Raw genomic sequence first — 19,592 nt, forward strand, 5'->3', positions numbered from 1 at the left:
AGAAAGAAAGAAGAAGAAGAAGACCTGGTCTGTGAAATGGAAGGCTCTTCTTGGAAAGGTTTTCTTGCTCTTAGAAAAAGAGATGTGGCGGACGGGTCTAATTTTTCTACTGCATGTTGTTGCATCTACCTATAACATTAGAACTGTGGCAGCCACCTTGTGACTATGAGTTAGGTCAACCTGAGAACAAGCCAATGTGCCAAAGGTGGGAGAGCAGAAAGATGGAAAAAAACCTTAAGCCTTTGATGATATCATCAAACTGCTTTAACTAACCAGCCTTGGGACTTTCCTATCATGAGATGTCTTGTTATGCAATATAATCTTCTTACGTGAGGTTAATGTGATTTTTAGGCTATCTTTAGTTGGGTTTTTCCTTACTTTTGGCTGAAAGCAACATACCAGATGTGTGCATCAAATAGATTAGACCATAATTAAGAAATTTGCATACTACGGGCCTGAAGCCTACTGCCTGGCTTTGTAAATAAAGTTTTATTGAAACACAGTTGCATAGACTACTGTTGTCTTTTGTACTACATGAATAAAATTGAGTCATTTGATGGAGACTGAAGACCTACAAGCTTAAAATTATGCTGCCAGGTTCTATCAAAAAAAGTTTGGAAACTTTTGCCATTCTTGAATATGTCCATTCCTTTATTGTTGCATATTGTTTTTTCTAGATTCTCTGAAAACTGTCTTTACATAAAAATTTTAAAACCTGTCATTTGACCATACACAACAAGTGTTATATATAAAGGGTTCAATAAGAAAGTAAATAACACACTCACGGAAACAATTTATAATCATCTCCCACTTCATTTGTGATCTTACCAGAGTCTGCCAAAGGTTAGGATCAACACATGAGACTGCATTTTCTGCATAGGTGATTACAACAACTAATACAAAACTGAAGCCTAATCTAGAAGAAAAACAAGGAAAAAAGCTTTTCTCTCCCTTTTTTAAGTTTAAATCAGCCAAACTAAACTTCCTCCAGGGCTGAATGAGGTTGATGGGATGCACATCACAGTGAATGTTATTACAGCTGGAAGAGAAGGGCCTAAGCAGTCTGCTGTAGGCCAGCCTGAAGCATCCCACTTTATGGTTCCATCCCATGCAGGGAGAAAGCTCTTATTCAGTGACTAAGGCAAGACTCAAAGCTTGTCATATAAATGCAGCCAATTGTATATTTAATTGATGTTTTGACTCCATGCCACACTCTCTCCCTCTCTCTTTAAGAAGAAAAAAAAAATCACTTCTTTTTAGAAAGTTCCCTACAAAGCACTGCACTCTGAAGGCACCTTCCTTTAAATGATCTGGGTGGCAGGCAGTCCTGCTGTTAAAATTGTGGCTGCATACAAGCGGGTTGCAGGAGGGAGTCACTGACCAAATAACCTTTTGAACTTTGTGGGGAGGTCAAGCTGTAGCTGCCCCAGCCATTTCTACTTGCTTCCTTAGAAGCTGCTCAGGAGGCTCTCTTTGGGCACTGAAAGAGCAAAATGTTCACATCTCCTAAATTCTTCTGGGGGCTTGCAGGATGCCCCCTGGGGCAAAACGCAAATAAACTGGCAAGGTGCATAATCTGAATAATCTTTGAGGATGAGCCAAGCCTTGTCCTTTTGTCATGAGGAATCATCTAGAAGGCGTCTGGCATCCTGGAGGGAGTCCAGAGTAAACAGCCCCTGAAGGCAATGCTCTATAAATGCCCAGGATCTGGCTGTGCTCTAACATACACACACACACACAACACTCACTCACTCACTCACTCACTCACTCACACAATGCAACATGCAGCAAAAATGCCACCACCAAATCCTCAGGAAAACAACCAGAAAACCATTGGCTGCAGTGTGCCAGACACAGAGAATGGACAATCAGAGGCAGAAAGTTTCAAGTCCATGAATATTCAACAAGAATCACTGTAAGTGCTTTTGGAAAGCTCCTCATTGGCACTTTCAGCCTATTCCACAGTTACCTTCTTTCCAAAACATCTGATAGGGAAGCCTTCTACTTCCTTTCCCAAAGAATGCTGGATGTGTGCTACATATTCCATATCAACTGTGCAAAACAGTGACCCCCCCTTCCAACCCTGCTTCTTAACTGAGACAGATATTAAAATCAATGACTGAGAAAGCACTCCTTTTATTGAGAGACGTTAGCTCTTATAAGATTTAAAATAATAATGATAGTTAATAAATAACTAAAGAAAATAAAAATTTTTATTTAAGAAGTGAGGATAAGAGCACATAAAACTTGAGTATTTTTGCTTTTATAACTTCAAAAAGTTTGATACATGTCTGCTATTGCACATAAATTTCAATATAGAGCCCTATAAAGTGAGAGGGATGGGGTTATTTATTCAATTGCAATGGAAGCTCAGTGAGTAAAAGACTTAGAAAGTTTGGATTGTTTTCTTTTAACCAGGTTTATGATCATTATTAAAATCATCTATGCTTCTTCTTCTTCTTATTATTATTTTTTAAAGATTTTATGAGACACGGAGAGAGGCAGAGACAAAAGCAGAAAGAGAAGCAGGCTCCATGCAGGGAGCCCGATGTGGGACTTGATCCCAGTACACTGGGATCATGTCCTCAGTCAAAAGCAGACACTCAACCACTGAGCCACCCAGATGTCCCTAATCATCTATGCTTCTAAGTAAACATAAAAACTTAGAAAAATTTAGAAAATTGCTCTCATCATTAAATAACAAAACAGAACTTCCAACCAAGGAAAAGAGACTGTTTGGCAGGAAAGTACTATCAGGCAGATGTACATAACTAGCCGGGGCTTTGGAAAAGCCACCTGGCTCTCTCAGTCTCATTTCATCATCTGTAAAATAGGCATAACAATACCTGCCATGCAGGATTGTTATGAGAATTAGAGATAAAATATTCAAAGCCCTTGAAATATGGTGGAGCCATAATAAATTATAATTATTCACATTTGGAGTATTTTCTTTCAAGAGTAGCATTAATGCATCAGTCATTTGGATTTTATATGTAATTAAAAGTATTTTTTATATATAATGTCCTATAACATCTACAGACATATACTCTTTATACACAAACTCTTTATAGATGTACACTGCGTAATAGAAAGTGCATATATCTTCTTCCACCTAAACAATTCCCACTGTCAGACATATATACATAGTCTACCACTTCCACTCCTACAAATAACATGGTGATTAAAATTTTCATGCTAAAGTTTCATCTGCACTGAATTCTCAGGATCAATTTCCAGAAGTAGAATTACTAAGTCAAAGGCCAATGATCCTTGTGTTCTAATTGCTTTCTAAAAGGATTATAGCAATGCTCACAATAAAGAGCAGTGGAAAAGAGGGTCTGCTCACCTCACTCTTACTAGTTTCTGCCTCCATTACTATGGAAATCTGTGAAAATGTGATCACAGAGAACAACTTTCTGGTTCTGATTTATAGTTCCTTTAGTATTAGTGAGGTTGAATTTTTCCAAATATTTCTTAACTTCATTTGCAAATTATTTATTCTTTTCTTTCTCCATTTTTAATTTTTTTAAATTTATTTATGATAGTCACACAGAGAGAGAGAGAGAGAGGCAGAGACATAGGCAGAGGGAGAAACAGGCTCCATGCACTGGGAGCCTGATGTGGGATTCGATCCCGGGTCTCCAGGATTGCGCCCTGGGCCAAAGGCAGGCGCTAAACTGCTGTGCCACCCAGGGATCCCCTCTTTCTCCATTTTTAAAGTCTTACTGTTTTCCCTACAGATTTGTAGGAGTTCCTTACTTATATGAAAAATGCTAACCCTGTCGAGTGCCACCTCAACCAAATGGGCAGGGACAAACAAGGCAGAAATGACTGTAAAAGAAAGACCATATTATAGGTCAATGACAAACCTACTAGGTTCTCAGTAGAACTGGTCACACGATTTCTTCAACTCTCTGAGACTGTACAGCATCCAGAAACTAAGAAAATAGGAAGACAAGTCACTAACATGTTTTGAATACTAAATGTGACTCTTCAATCTTTTATGCACCAAATATTTACTGAGCAACTACTCCATGTCAGGCTTTGCACTAAATTCCAGGGGTACTATAATAAAGAAAAGAGACAGGGTCTCCACTTTCACAGAGCTTCCTTATTGAATGGTTCCTAAATGTCAAGTATATTTCTAGAGGCCTTCTCATCTCTGGCCTCAAGAACTCTATGCAGTAAATACAATTATTTTGTTTTTCAAATAAGCACACTAAATCTCAGATAGGTTGGTGTATTTGACCAGCAGTGGACAGCAAGCAGTTCAGTGTTAGTTTAAGGATGGCAACCCCAGCACACAGGATCTGAAGCCCAGGTGGTTTTCATGTTCCTAACAAGATAAAACCTCAAGTGCACAGTCCTTGCACTGTAGTGCAGTACTGTAAAAATGACGTGCAAGCTGAAATTATAAAATGATCTTAATAATTGCTGGGGAAAATTACAATTGGTCCATGACTTTCAAAAATTTTTCTCAAAATAGTTAAAGCTGTCGATTATAAATGTATAGGGAAATGAAGAAAACAATAAAACAAATATTTATTTAACACACTGTAATTTACCTGGTTTGAAATACTGAGAATTAAAGTGTTTTTATTTCCTGGTAAAAACTTATCTAGAGTTATTAGAGTAGTGCCTGCCTTCTTATCATATAACTTACCATACAGAGCAAGTACCTTTTCCATGCTTTGGTAAATTGTCAGTCTCCTTCCTAAATTTGGGTTAGCTTCACCATTTTATGCTTTTTATTTTCAATGCTGTGAAATATCTATGTGTCCCTTTAATGTGAATTTTTTTTTTCTGGCATCAGGTCCTCTGGAACATCTTCATTTTTTGGCAATTTTCCTCATTTATAGTGGTAAGTTCACAAAGTTCCTTTTGTTGCTTATCTCGAATCTTTAAAATGGCTCTGAAGTCAACCTTTGCAGGCTCAGTTATATTTCCTACACCCTATTTACATTCAATTTGAATTTTACTTCCTACATTATCACTTTCCATTTCTTTTTTCTCTTCCATTTTTGTTGGCCAGTTCATTCCACTGATTACCTGTAAACTATCACATGGGTTATCACTAAGACAAGGAGGCAACACAACTATGTAATTTGCTGTCTGTGGGTGGGTAAACTGAATAATAGATGATCAGTGACCAATCACCAATTGTGTTTGAAAGAAGTGACATAATTGATAAATAACTAATCATGATGACATATTTAAGAAGTGATTTGTATACTGACAAGTTAGCAGCAAAGCTCATACTCTATGCCAGTACTTACTCACAGTTCACATGCCATGATAACTGAAATTTTAACTGTGTTGTTGAAGGAAGCTGCTTTTGTTTCACTACACTAACTAAACTGTATGACTGAAATCCACACATATTGGAATCCTGCAAAATAAGTATTACCTGTATTATCTTTTTGGCCTCTTGGAACTGGGTCCTGCATAAATTTAACAGTGAAATGATAGCACATTTTTAAAAAGGCAACATTGATTTTATCTTGCCAGGTAGTCTCCCCAACACCTTGTGTAAAATAGCAGGATATGGCCAGAGAGAGCACTGTTGTTTAATCATTCAGTTGAAAATCCAGCCCACATATCTTCTCTCCCTGCTCCAATGGGCCTGCTTTTTAGGATTATTCCATCTAGTTCACAAAGCATAGTAAAGATATTTCCTGTCTTCATGAAAAACATTTCCATCCTCTCCTTGCCCTAGGGAGGAAATGGGAAGAGAATGCTTATCCATCACAACAGGATGTAGAGCTGTGTACCTGGGTCCACCCCCATATCTCAGATTTAATGTGCAATCATAACCCAGGCACAGATCTAAGCAGTATGCCATATGTGCAGACCCCAAGAGAAATCAGAACAAGCCTGAAGGAAGTTAGGCAGGGCAGCTAGCCCCAAAGACATTGAATATTTTTTACCACAACATTCCATTTCCTTTGTGGCCTGGTTTTTTTGGGACTCTATATATGACAGTGTGGGGCAAGGGGAGGACAGCAGTTGATGGGCAGAGGAGTCTTCCTTTGTCTCATTCTAGTACAGATGTAATTGTTAAAGTGAGAAGAGGGAAACCACAGATGGAGGTGCATGAAAATGGAAGGGTTAGGGCTGCCAGGATCAGAGTTCATCCTAAGACCACTGCAGTTGGACAAAAGTATGTAGTAATGGCAAAATGTCTTAGATGGTGTTTCCCAGAGGCCAATTCTGAATATAGGTAGTTAATTTGGGTGGTAATGCCAGGAAAGTCAGGAGAGTGGGAAAATGAACCAGGGAAAGCAAGGAAGCAATACAGAATATGCCAATGAGCAGGTAGCTAATGTGAGGAGTCACGACTCAGTTGTCCTGGGACCTCTATTGGGTGACAGCCTCAGAGCTGTCTCACCCAAGGAACAAGAAAGCCATTGAGGATTGTTCAACCTCCTGATTGAGGGCTACTTGCTATCTTGTAACAGATACAACAGATCTTACCCAACAGATACAGGTAAGGCATCAACAGTATTTGCTACGGTTGAAGTGTTGTTCCAAGCACTTTGCATGTCTTAACTCATTCATACATGTAAGCCTACAACAAGAAAAAAAGGTAGGGGGATCCCTGGGTGGCGCAGCGGTTTGGCGCCTGCCTTTGGCCCAGGGCGCGATCCTGGAGACCCAGGATCGAATCCCACGTCAGGCTCCCGGTGCATGGAGCCTGCTTCTCCCTCTGCCTGTGTCTCTGCCTCTCTCTCTCTCTGTGTGTGACTATCATAAATAAATAAAAATTAAAAAAAAAAAAAAGAAAAAAAGGTAGGTACTATTATCATCTTTTTACAAATTAGGCACAGAGAGGTTAAGTAACCTGCCCAAGCTCACAGGCTAGCAGGCACCAGAGGAAAAATTGTAAAGGCTCCATGTAACCTCTATATCATACTTCCAACTCCCACTGTGATACATGCTTGATCTTCTCTACTTCCTTTGTTTTTCCATAAACTCTCTCAGACATTTAAGACTTACTGTATGGCTGTGGAACAGGTTCATTTTTTAAATAGGTCAACTGAAGAATATTTAGAGGATCAAGGCACTTTACATGAGCAGGGTCCCCAATATAATTAAGGCACCAGCCAACTCTGGACAGGACACCTGAGCTTCCATGTAAGAAAGGAACACTCTTATGTAGGCCACTGTGTTTGGGAATATTGTCATTACAATGGCCCAATCTATATACTCATTAATATATAGGATAATGTTGGAGCTTTAGTGACAGCTCCCAGACACCAAACACAAAAGATACGTGTAACTAGCCCCACAACAACACTAAGATGTTATACAGGAGGTGCTGAGTTAGCATCCATATACCTGCATTCCCGCCCCAGTCATGCATGTTTCTTCTCTTGTTTCAACTAAAAGAAGGGCCCAGCCCCTTCTAGAATTTCCTTTCCTTGTACAGGTTGCTGGTACAAGAGATGACATGACTGAGTCCTTTGGCTCCTTCACGAGTCACTGCTTGATTCTGAGTCTGTCTCACCGAACCAGTCCTGAGGTCTCAGGGCCCAGAGCTGTCAGCAAACCTCCCACTCTCTGTTTGTGTTGGCCTGTGTCACTGTGACACGCTGGTGGTACCGGCTAAAGCTGTTTACTGGCTTAATTGAAAAACACCTTGAGGTGTTCTTAAAATTCTGCTTTACACAGCAATATGGACAGGAATGGCAATGAAGCAAAAAAAAAATAATGAAGGTAAATAGAATGTGACAGAATTGTGTTGAAATGACATGGAATAGCATGAAGGAACTTTTGAAAAAGTGGTAGGTTATTTAGATCCAATCTCTCTCACACTCACAGGTGTATATGTACATACACACATATATGTACATGTACACACATATATAATTTCAGAAGATCTTATCATTTGTATGGAACACAGCCATCCATACCACACACCATGTCTCACTCAGGCTACGTGCCACTCTGTAGCATATTCCTCTAGGTTAAGAAAACAACCAAAAAACAGACTCAAAATATGAGTTTGATGTGCTTGAAAAACAATAGTATCTAAAATCAGATTCCTGTTGCAAAAGCCATCACATAAGCTTCCCTGCTGACTTTTGTAGGGTCAAGGACCATCAGAGAGTGAGATGTGGGCAGAACCAGACCATACAAAGTGAAGAGCTAAAAACCTGCTGATGGAGAATACCAACTGCCCAAGTTAGAAAACTGTCCAATCTCCGGGGAACAGGCTCAAAAAGATCACACACTAGCCAGCAGCAGAATCAGGGCCCAGATCTCCTCTCTTCAACATTCCACAATGCTTTCTGGTCTCCCTATTCTCACTCTTACTTTACGACGGTGCACTGCAATACCACATGAGGGTAAACTCCTGAGACATAATCCCTCTCTCTCTACCACTGTTTTAAAATTTCCTAGTCATGCTGCCCTGCCACCTGCCTTACCCAACTCTGACCCACAGGGCCTGGTCACATGTCCTGGTCCTTGCAGGTTGAGATTAGTAAGAAGAAGTTAAAATGGATGTCAGGAGAGGAGTGGGGGCGTGCTCTTCTTTGCAAGTGGGGAGGCTGAAGCAACAGTGACTGGGGCACTGCTGCCCTTCCACAGCCCAAGAGCAACATCCAGGTGTCCACATCTCAACCTCCCTCTCACGTGCTGACATAGGGTCTCTTGTCTTGGATTGAAGCTCTCAGCACTAAAACCCATCATCTATGTCATCTTTTCCCCACAAATTGAAAGAATCTAGGAAGTGTTTCTAAGAGTCACCTGAAGAGAGGCTTATGACCCAAACAGAGGAATGCTTTCTGGGTTTTGTTCTTTCTCTGGAGTGACTCCAGGAGAGGAACCTGCTGGAACCAAGGCACTGACATTCTCCAGTGCCTAGGTTGGCACAAGTTGTCTAATCAGAGTGACCCCCACAATGCCAGTATTGATGAGACAAGAGTTCTTTCTACTTGGAAAAGAAGGGCTTTACCCCCAATAAGCTAGAAAGGGACTGACAAATTTGGAAGATATAAAATGGATACTATATCTGTGCAAGTCTGAATTTAATTCATTCATTATTAAAAGGGGAAGATTAAAGAAATAAAGTATATTGGGTGATTACTATGTGCCAAGCACAGTATAACTTATTTGATAATCACAACAATCTCATGTGCTAGGTGCTATTATTAATCCCATTTTGCAAACTGGAATGACTAGCCAGGTTTGGTACTGGCTTGAGGTCACTGAAGTACTTACGTGGCAGAGTCAAGAAGTGACTCAAGAAAGTCTGACTCTGGACTGTAATCTCTGAACCAGTATGTGATATTGCCTCTCAATGTCTAAAATATTCTTAAACATAGCATTTTTGAAATGTGTTCATTCATATGTATTTAGTGATGGCGTGTCTGTGCCAAGCATTTCACGCCAGTTGCTGAGGATACAAACAGTTGAAAATGACCAAGTTTCTGCCCCTTGGAGTCTACATTCTAAATATATAGAATCCGGATTTCATAAAACAAAGAATAATTGTAGAAATAAATAAAATTAATATAAGTTGTTATAAATGCTGCAGAAATAAAATGAAGACCCTAAGATATTAAATAATGTAGATGACTCTTGATACCTAAGTTCTCCTTGAGAAGCTTGGCCAAGGATTGCATGCAGGTAATTTATTCTGGGAAATGACCCCAGGGAAAAGAATTGGGGACTAGGGAAAGGAAAAGAAGGAAAGAAGGAAAGCTGAAACCAGGATAGAGTTTCAAGTTGGTCACTGCTGCAGTCCATGGAGTTGATCCTGCTGGGACACTATGAAACTGTAGAAAACTCCTCAGAGCTGTCCATGTGAGGGACAGAAAAGAGAAGCCTTGGCCCATCAGCTTCTATTGCTCAGAGGTTGTCAATTCCCTCCTATTCCCAGGCTGCATATGTGAAGATCCTACCGCAGCATCAGAAAAAACCTGGAGTCTCTGGAACCCTGGAGCAGAAACTGAAAGAAGCTGAGTATAGCTGAGGCTATCAGGTGACACCTGAACAAGGCTGTTGCCACCACAATAGCTAGAGTAAGAGGTGGGTTGAGGGGGTCTGAGGTATGCACAGAGATGATCTGCTAGGTGGGTGAGTCAGAGTAGGCCTCTTGGGGGAAGAGGCTTCAAGCCTGAAATCTTAGGAACAGAGGAGCTGGGAGGAGAGCAAATCTAGGCACAGGAAACAGCATGTAAAAAGGCCCTGAGAAAGAGCTTGTGTCTTTCAGCAACTAAAAAACCAAGGTAGTTAGGGTAAGAGGATGAAGCAGCCCAAGATGTGATAGTAAAAAGGTCACAGACTAGATCATGCAGAACCTTGGAGGGCATGATAAGGATTTTATTCCAAAATCACTTATATTTTATTCTAAGTGAATATGAACTCAATAAAAGGTCATAAAAATGTACCCTCCTAATCTCCAAGAACCACAGGTATGAAGCTGAGAAGGACAAACTGGTTGATAGTACGACCGACCAAAGATCCATACTAGGGCCAAAAGTGAGGGTATGGGTGACAGTTTGTCTTGGGCTATACTGCCAAACTCAACAGGCAAGATCCAGTCATCAACACATTGTCCATGAGAACAACTTAGAACCAAAGCTGAGATAGGACCAGGAGCAGGATGGACAAATACTGTTTGGGGAACTCTTAGGAGTCAGGGTGTCTTAATTTCCTTTGTCTGGTATAAGTATTGATCATCATTTTAGAAAAAAGTCTTAAATTCCCAAGACCTAGAGGAACAAGAATTCTGAAAGGAACTCTGAGGAACCTGGGGGGCTTGGTCAGTTAAGCATCCAACTCTCGATTTTGGCTTAGGTCATGATCTCAAGGTTGTGGGACTAAGCCCTGTGTGGGGCTTCTCGCTCAGCAGGTAGTCTGCTGGAGATTCTCTCTCCTCTCCTTCTGCCCCTCCCCCCAACTAAAATAAATAAATAAATAAATCTTTTTAAAAAAAGAGAAAGAGAGAGAAATAAAAGAAAGAATTCTGTACTGGGAGCTCCTGACTCTCTCCCTTTGAGGTGCATTTTCATCCTCCCTTGACAAGTCTTTCTGATTTCTGTTGCAACTGCTATGCTCGGCCCAAAAGGAGGCATTAACTATTCTGATCCAAGCCTCAGAGACAAAACCTCTTTCCCTTGAGATATTTGTTGAACAGGAATTGCTTGTCTATGTTTATTTAAACATATTTGCCACATGATTAATGAGTAACATGAAATGCTTACACCTGGGAATCATTAAACATTTCATTTCCATTTACCTTGCCTGTCTGACCTTTCCTTAGCTTACAGGTACAGCACTACATATCCTATCCTGTCTCTGCAATACCTTTTATGGTTGTGTTACTCAGAGTAGGCTAATTGCTAAAAAGAGTAAAATTCCAGTGGCTTAACCAACACAGTTCCAGGCAAGATTGCAATAAGTTCCATGCAGTCATTTAGGGATCCAGGCTCATTTCTTCTTACAATTCCACTTTTCTCTAAGTCTTTGGAATCATCTCCATTTGGCCAGCAGAGAAGCAAGGACAGCTTGTGGAAAAGCTGCTTGGTCTTCAGTGAGGCACATTAACTCTAGTCTCATCTCCCAGCCCTGCTTTTGCCCTGATGCATAGGGATTAAGAAGCATCATGAATGGGAAATCTAAGAAGAAGGGACCTTGGATACGACTGGGCACCAGCAGCCTCCACCATAGTGATGAAGGAAAACAAAGCACCTTCTAACTTCTGTGACAAATATGGAAACTGTAAATGTGCTTTATCATATAATAAAGGGCAGGAACAAAGAAATATGGTTGGCTTCATAAAATGCATATAGCAACAATACAGAATACTCAAGTACATTTAAGTATCTTTTTTTTTCCTCCATGACACTATAGTTGTGAAAGTTCTGAGCCTACAAAGGTTTTTCTAACTAACTTTTATTTTTAATTGTGGTAAAATACACATAACACAAAATTTACCATCTTAGTCATTAATTATACAGTTCAAAAACTACTAATCTCAAAAATTCTTCCATAACTTCAGGGTAATAAATTAACATTCAAGAAAACTAATAAGGTCTATGCTTGTGATTCCCCACATAGACTGTAAACATTTTTTAAGAGTTCTGTGACAATACTGTTATTTTAAGATCAATTTATAGTATACTGATCATTAGAGTATTACTTAATCTTTTGGGTCTTTTTAAGATTTTATTTTATTTATTTGACACACACACACACACACACACACACACACACACACACAGAGCATGCACACAAGCAGGGGGAGAGGCAGGGAGAGGAAGAGGGAGAAGCAGCCCCCCTGCTCAGCTGGGAGCCCAATGCAGGGCTCTATCCCAGGACCCCAATATCATGACCTGAGCAGAAGGGAGACATGTAACGAATGGAGCCATCCAGGTGCTCCTTGTTTGTTTTTTAATTGTGATAAAATATATGACTCAAGAACCAGCCTCAGGTGAGGCCAGAGGACCTGCATAGACTGGAGAGGATGTAGAAAGCTCCATAACTGAATCGATCTCTGTTACGCCACCTGAATAAATTCTTCCCTGACTTTTCCATAGTTCTTGTTTCATAGCATGATAAACTATTTGAATTGAAAGGGACCTTAACTCATCCAGCTTCTGCAAAGACCACCATAGGTTTCTCTCATACTGCCTTGAATTCAGGTTTGTACATAATCCTTTACTGGGCTGCACAAGCCTGTGGGTACAATGGAACTACCACCCACTGCAATCATCTGAATTTACTCGCTCTTTGTCCACAGCTTACCTCCAAGTGTCACCTTACAGGGAGTAAGCAAGCAGTCCCTCAGGCAGGCTCCCCATTCTCCTGCTCTAGACCTTAGGTAGGCTCCTCTGGAGCCTCTCCAGTGACTCCACTGCTGCTACCTGGACCTGCAGACAATACTAAGATCCATGTCCTGGAGGGCCATCACCTAGGATATGTTCCCCAGGCTGTGACTCTTCCTAGCCAACAGGCTGTTCTTCCCTGGAATCAAAGCCTGACCATGATCTGGCCATAACTGCAGAGCGGGGCTCCTTTCCATATCTCCTAGAAGCTAGAGAGCCTTCTCCCCATAGGACTAATTTCCACCCCATGTGGGAAGCCTGGAGAATAGCCACTGGCTTGATCTCTTTATCCTTCCTTCACCCCCATCAACTCCCAAGTACTGAACACAAACCACACCCTTGTTTGCTCTCTTCCCCCAAAGCAAAGAAGCTCAGGCAGAGAGTTCCCTATGCTTCCAGCCCCATCAGTCCTTCATGCAGCCTCTGACATTTCTGAGTCTTAAGTTCATGTGCTTTTTGATCTTTTCTGGACATCATAAGTTCTCTGAGGACAGATGAGATTGTGTCTTCTGTGTGCACAGCACAGAAAGCACCACAGCTATTAACTGCCTGACAATGAATGAATAAAGGAACAAAGATGCACACTACAGTTTCCTTGGTGACCTAATCATTCCACAAGTAGTAGGAAGGTGTCATATTTGTTTCTAAAGCAATCATTTTTATACATATAGGGGTTTTATTTATACGACTTTTTATGTTTCTGATCTCTCCAAATCTGACATATTCCACTTAACAACTAACTAGGTTAATATTTACCAGCACTAGGATGAAAAACATTATCGGATTTCACCAGAATGATTATGTTTTCTACTATAATAATAATAATAATAATAATAATAATAATAATAATAATAATATTCTTTTTTTAAAAGTTCAACCAAGATTGCTCCTTCTATGTACTGTGGCCCAAGCAACAATTGAGAGCCTAGTAATCAGACACCTTGAGCTCTTCACAATGTAGCAGTGAATGATTCTTTTCTTTCTCTGTTTGCTGGTCTTTTCTAGTCTTGCTTTCCATTTCACAGCTTTGTTAAACATTCAGGTCAAGGTCAGAGCAAGGAACTATTTCAGGGTGGGAGGAACTGAATTTGGCTATCAGGGCCTCTCCTCATTGAAAACACTTAGCACCCAGCCAAGGAGTCTTGTCTCTAGATTCCAGCAGAGAAAAAACAAAAACAAAAACAAAAAACAAAAACAAAAACAAAAACAAAAAAATCTCCCCCAAGAAGATGTCAATTTTGCTTTGTTTTGCCCCAAGCTAATCCTGTTTCAGGTTACAAAGCTGCAGTTCCTTGCAGAGGGGAAAGTACTAAACCTGAATTCTATTTCTAGCACTCACTCCAATGCTCTGTGACCTTATCCTGGCCACTCCATCAGCTTTGCGCCGCCCTCTGCCCCATCCCGGCTCCAAACTGCCACCCTCAGGCATTCTCTCCTTACTGTAATGTTGTGTGTGAGTGGGTAAGACTCAGGAAGATTCTCTAAAACTTCAAACCCAAGTGGTCTTTATTATAAGGAGCCACTATACCAACCAGCCTAGAGGGGTCTCTGGGAATGAGCCTCAAAAGTGTGGCTTTCAGCACTTGTGGCATTAAAAGTCTAAAACTGACTGGTAAGTAGTGTGGACATGGGAATACATAGTCTTCCATGGAGGTAGAACTCACCCCTTACCTGGGAGGGAGGAAAATACCCACAAAATCTCCTACAGGAATCCATGGCAAACCACTCTGTACCCAGCCCACATTTTTGAGGGATTTCCTCTGGTCTTATGGAAGCCATTTGTATCAATAGGTTGTTGAAACAAGTAAGTCTGATCCTACTAGTGAGGATAGGAAAGAAAAATTCCCTTTTGAAGAGGTTGTTGAAACAAATAAGTTTGATCCTACCAGCATCAATAGGTTGTTGAAACAAATAAGTCTGATCCTACTAGTGAGGATAGGGGAAAAAATTCCCTTTTGGAGATGCCAGTCCCAGTGTATTTTATGAAAAGAAAAGCAATCATGAGAAATAGTAGAGGCCATTTTTCCAATACTTTGCACCAACCATGATTACATATGGTGTTACAGCCACGTTGTTGGAGGCAGTGCAGGCTTCCTTGAGAAAGCATACTTTCGAGAACAGCTGAATCAAATAGCTACTTTACCTCTTAGGCACTGTAGGACCTTGAGCACACATATCATGTCTTGGCCTCAGTTACTCCTATACAATGGAGTTTCTGCATGGACCTAACTGATCATATTTTGGGACAAATGAGAAAATGCCTAGACAATGTTTTTACTCTGTATCTGAACATGCCAATTACTTTATGAATGTTTCCTATTAACAATAAGGCTCATGAAGAAAAATGTCATACCCAGGGAACTCATGAATGATGAGCAGAAGAACTGACCCTATTAAGTCCTTTTGTCCCTAAAACATCCTAATAGATACTTCTAACTTAGCACCTATAATATGTCACTGTATACTTTGTTTACTTGTTTATATCCCCACTATTCTGAAAGAACCTCCTCTCTTTCATCATCTTATCACAATATCTAAGTACATGTCCTATAGAATCTTTGTTGAATGGAAAATCAAGTCATAAATTAATGACTGAAGGAGTAAACAAATGAAAGAATATTCTTTGGAAGGGAAAAATTTGTCTCATTAAGCCAAAACAATTGTTTCTTACACAAACTATTTCTAGAAAAATAGCATATTTTGTTTACTTATTGTGAACTGTTTTCCCTTTTCCTCCTCTGTCTATCAGAAACACCAAGTCCCAGATTCAGAGCAATTTCCCAAGAGTTGTTTAGGTGCTAAAAGTGTTAAACACAGCATCCAAATCCATGAAAAGTTTTTGATGAGATGAGTCCATTTTCAACTCTGTTGTGTGGCCTGCAGATGTGGAAGCTAGGTATTTCAAAGTGGATAAAAGAAAGAGAGGCAGTGACTCCACAAATGAGCATCTTACTATGGAAATATCTGGGTCTTTGAGGGGTGAACATCCTCAGCTTTCTAAAGGAAGGACTATTAGCAAGCAGAGAAAAACAAGTCCTGCCTGGATGCTTGCTCCTGTTCTGGCAGTGGGTTGTTGAAGCTCACTACAGATGTGATGCCAGGGGGTACAGTTTAGTTTGTAGAACACTGTCTAATCCATCAGAACAATTGCAGTGCATATATTGAAAAGTAAGAGAATCAACTTTAGCGGTTTATCAACTAACGGCAGACCATTATCTCAAATTGGAACTTAAGAACTTATTCAAACCTTTATTCAAGACTATTCAAACGAAAGTGAGCTACTACACTAACAGGACTAGCTATGTAATTTGCAAATCCAAATGCAAAATGAAAATGCAGAATTCTTCAAAACTTATTAATAAGCCTTGTCAGCAGAATAGTAGCCCAAGCATTGGTCCCCCTCTGAGTAAGGGATCTGTGCAATTGCATAGGTCAGAGGCTCTAAAACCAGCCTTGCCTGCTAATGACTACTTAATAAGTCAAGCACCAGCTATGTACAACTCCTCCCCAGTAGGCCAGCTGCTGCAGGAGAAAAGCAAAAAACTGACACCATTAACACCTCAGTGGCATCCCTCTCTAAAACTACCACACTGCCCCAGGGCCTCCATCAGATGCCAGTTTCCAGTAGTGTTTCCCCTTGCAAGACTTCAGTGTTCATACAGCAATTAAAAAATATCAAACACACACACACACACACACACGCAACACACACGCAACACACACGCCACACACACACACACACACACACTGGATCTAAAGCCCTATAGAATTACCTCCCCAATATTTGCAGTTGGTGTAGAATGATGCACTGAAGTGGGAGTGTCAAATAAAATCATCACACATCAAAGCCAAAGAGGCTAAATTCAAGGTTGCAAACCCAAATCCCAAGGAAACACTGTGAGGAGACACGCGCCTCCCCCCCCCCAAGTCGGTCTCACACAGTCCGCTGCACAAGTAAACTGCTTTCTGAATATTCCCTTCAAAACTGGGGAGGGGGGAGTGTATGTGGGGGGATAAACCCTGAAATGGCTGTAATTGCAGAGAGTGAAAAGAGAAGCTGAGATAACAGGCAGCAGGGGCGGAACTGCATTCTCGCTGGTGGATAATTTGATAAGAAACCTGGATTCTGAGCGGCCGCACAATGGCCCATTTATCCAGCTCTCACGCACCGCCCGCAGCCCGGGCTGGGAATCACGGGGGTGGCAGCCGTCCCCGGAAAACGGCGGCGCTCCGGCACAGGAAAGCCAGCTGATAAACTGATCTGCAGACAACGCTTCTTCCTTCCTGGGAAGCAGCCACAAAGGCAGCCAGCTGACCTCGGCTGAAAGCGGTTCCTGGGCAGCGGAGGGCGGGAGGTGGGAGGAGGGAGAGCGGTGGGGGGGGGGGGGGCGGGGGGGCAGGGAAGCGCCGACCGCCCCCGGCTGCCCAAAGTTTCCCTTGGCAGGAGCTTCGCTCGGCGTGACTCCGCCAGGGCCCGCGCCAGCCCAGCTCGGCCCGAGCCTCTCGGACCCGGACCGGGACCCGGACCCGGCGGGCGGGCGGCGGCCGCGTCCCCGCCCCCACCCCCACCCCCACCCCCCTGCCCGGCCCCTCCGCGTGGGCTGCGGCCCTCAGGCCCTTCCGGCGGGCTGGCTCGGGCTGGCTCGGCCCCGGCTGGGAACGAGTTTGGTGCGGGGAACGGGAACCAATTGGCAAGGCCCTCCCCGACAGTTCCCTGGGGTGGCCCCTCCCTACAGCCCTTGGTCAAAAGCGAAAAGAAACACAGACATTTGTGTCACCCTATTAAGCACACAGGGCTTTGAGTGGTGCACCAGGCGCAAAGAGTTCTCATCCTCTCCTTGGCAGGGTGGCTGGGTAAATACAATAAAAAAGCAGGCAGAAAGTTCCTAAAATTTCCCCCTGAACTTCCCTGGAGACAGAGAACCTTAATAGTTAATTTTTTCCCTTTTCTTCTTTCTTTCTTTCTTTTTCTTTTTTCAAGTGAAAACATCTTATTTTCATGCAATTTTTTAAAAGACAATTAGAAACATGGGCAGGAGGTCAGATGGAGGATTTTGAGATGCTCCAGGCACTCCCCAGGAAGCTCTGTTTTGGGGAGAGTTGACCCAGCAGCTGGTCCCTGCTGCTCTAAGATGTGTCCTTTCACTTTTTCACTCCCCAAACAATTTGGTTTGGAGTCTTGAGAGCCTTGGAAAGAGCTGCCTACAGAGGAAAAGGTCTGGAAAGGGCAGTCCCCCAGAGAGAAGAAACCCAGGGGAAGAGGAACTAGCTCTGTGAACTTGGGACCTCTGCCTGCTGGCTTGGGATGGGGGGTCTTCAGGCCTCCAGACCTTCAGGCTGCAAGTGGGGTGGTCAGCTGGGAGCCAGGATGCCCTTGATCTACTTTCCAAATTGTACATAACTCCCACAGGGGAATTAAGGCATGGAAGGCGTCAGATCTTTAGCTGTTTGTATGCCCTGCAGCAGGAGGCACTATTTATTATCAGTTCACTGAAGCCCTACTCCAGAGGACTCCAAGGGGTCCACATCTCTTCCCTCCAGGAAGGATCCTGGACCCCACATTCCATCTCCTAAACTTCTCTTACTCAGTAGACTACCATCTGGGCTTGAGCTCTGGAAGGAATTTCCTCCAATTTAGTGCCTGCAAGGAAGTGCTTTGGAGAGCAGGATAAGGTATTCCACACCTAAGAGCACAAGGTCTCTAAGCTGACTCTTCCTTGAACATTGCTCCTTTCCAAGGGACAGAGTTATCTCTTCACCTAGAGAAACAAATAAGTTACAGTAAAGACCCCTGACGTTCCATGATGTTTAGGAGACCTAAATTCATTAGCCCTACTAAGTAAGGCTTTCATTACCTACCACGAACTGCCTTCCAGTGAGCCTGAAGGTCCTGGGACCCTTCCAGATCCCCCACACAATTTCCCACATCTTGGGGCGTGGTAGAGCTTGTAGCAGAGAAAGATGTGAGAGCAGCAAGCAGTGGTCACTTTTGGCCTGAAATGAACTTCTTGAGGTTTTTATATCCATCTATCCACAATGGGGTATCATACTTAAGGAAAATATGGAAAAGGAAGTATGCTATCATACTTCAGGAAAATGAGAAGTACCTCTTTCCAGAATAAACTGAGAACCTTGTTCGAGATCTAGTTACTCATATTATAGTTTTGGACAATAGAGAAAAGAATATGAACTATGGTGACTATTTTCAGATGAAGGAGACTCTGCATTTGCAGGTCATAAGTTTTATGATTTATTCTTGGTATCAATATCTTTGCAAAGACATCTGGGTAAAAAAAATCATTCCCTGAACACTTGTTTAGTAAGCTCTCACGGGAACCTGTTGAGAAAGTCTGTTCTTTGCCTCCCAGGCTCTACCTTTGACTGCGGGGGTGTGTCCTCACACCCCCAATGAGACAATCTCTAAGAAGAACGAGCTCTAAGCATTCCAATTCCATCCATAGCCAGTGCCTCCATCCAGTACCCTTGTCTTTGCCTTTATTGGATTGCAGACCTGACCCCTGACTCCCAATATGTCTCCTGCTCCCACTCTGCCCTTAACCCTCAGTTCTAATGGCAGACATGCAACTTACCTGGCTTTGTCCCTCCACAGTCTCCCTCAAGTCCTGCTCTTCTTAGTAACTCCCATGCTATACCATTGGCCTCTATGGTAGGTGCACCTAGAAGGCCTGATATGCTTCTGCCCCGCATCAGGGGGTTCTGACACATGCTGCCCTTCAAGCTGCTTATAATACAACA

The 19,592-nt window shown here is 42.1% G+C and overlaps 1 long non-coding RNA gene across 1 annotated transcript in view; it reads right to left on the minus strand.

Moving 5' to 3' along the window:
• Positions 1–19,592, minus strand: part of LOC144314104 (uncharacterized) — a 425,152-nt gene that overhangs the window by 128,403 nt on the left and 277,157 nt on the right. The window contains exons 9-11 of the long non-coding RNA XR_013379769.1: positions 6,475–6,568; positions 4,680–5,712; positions 3,874–3,920 (exon numbers count right to left, since the gene is read on the minus strand). This is a non-coding gene — a long non-coding RNA (uncharacterized LOC144314104). The remainder of the gene's footprint in view (positions 1–3,873; positions 3,921–4,679; positions 5,713–6,474; positions 6,569–19,592) is intronic.

Source organism: Canis aureus, chromosome 5 (genome assembly GCF_053574225.1).
Source record: "Canis aureus isolate CA01 chromosome 5, VMU_Caureus_v.1.0, whole genome shotgun sequence".
NCBI classification, from domain to species: domain Eukaryota; kingdom Metazoa; phylum Chordata; class Mammalia; order Carnivora; family Canidae; genus Canis; species Canis aureus.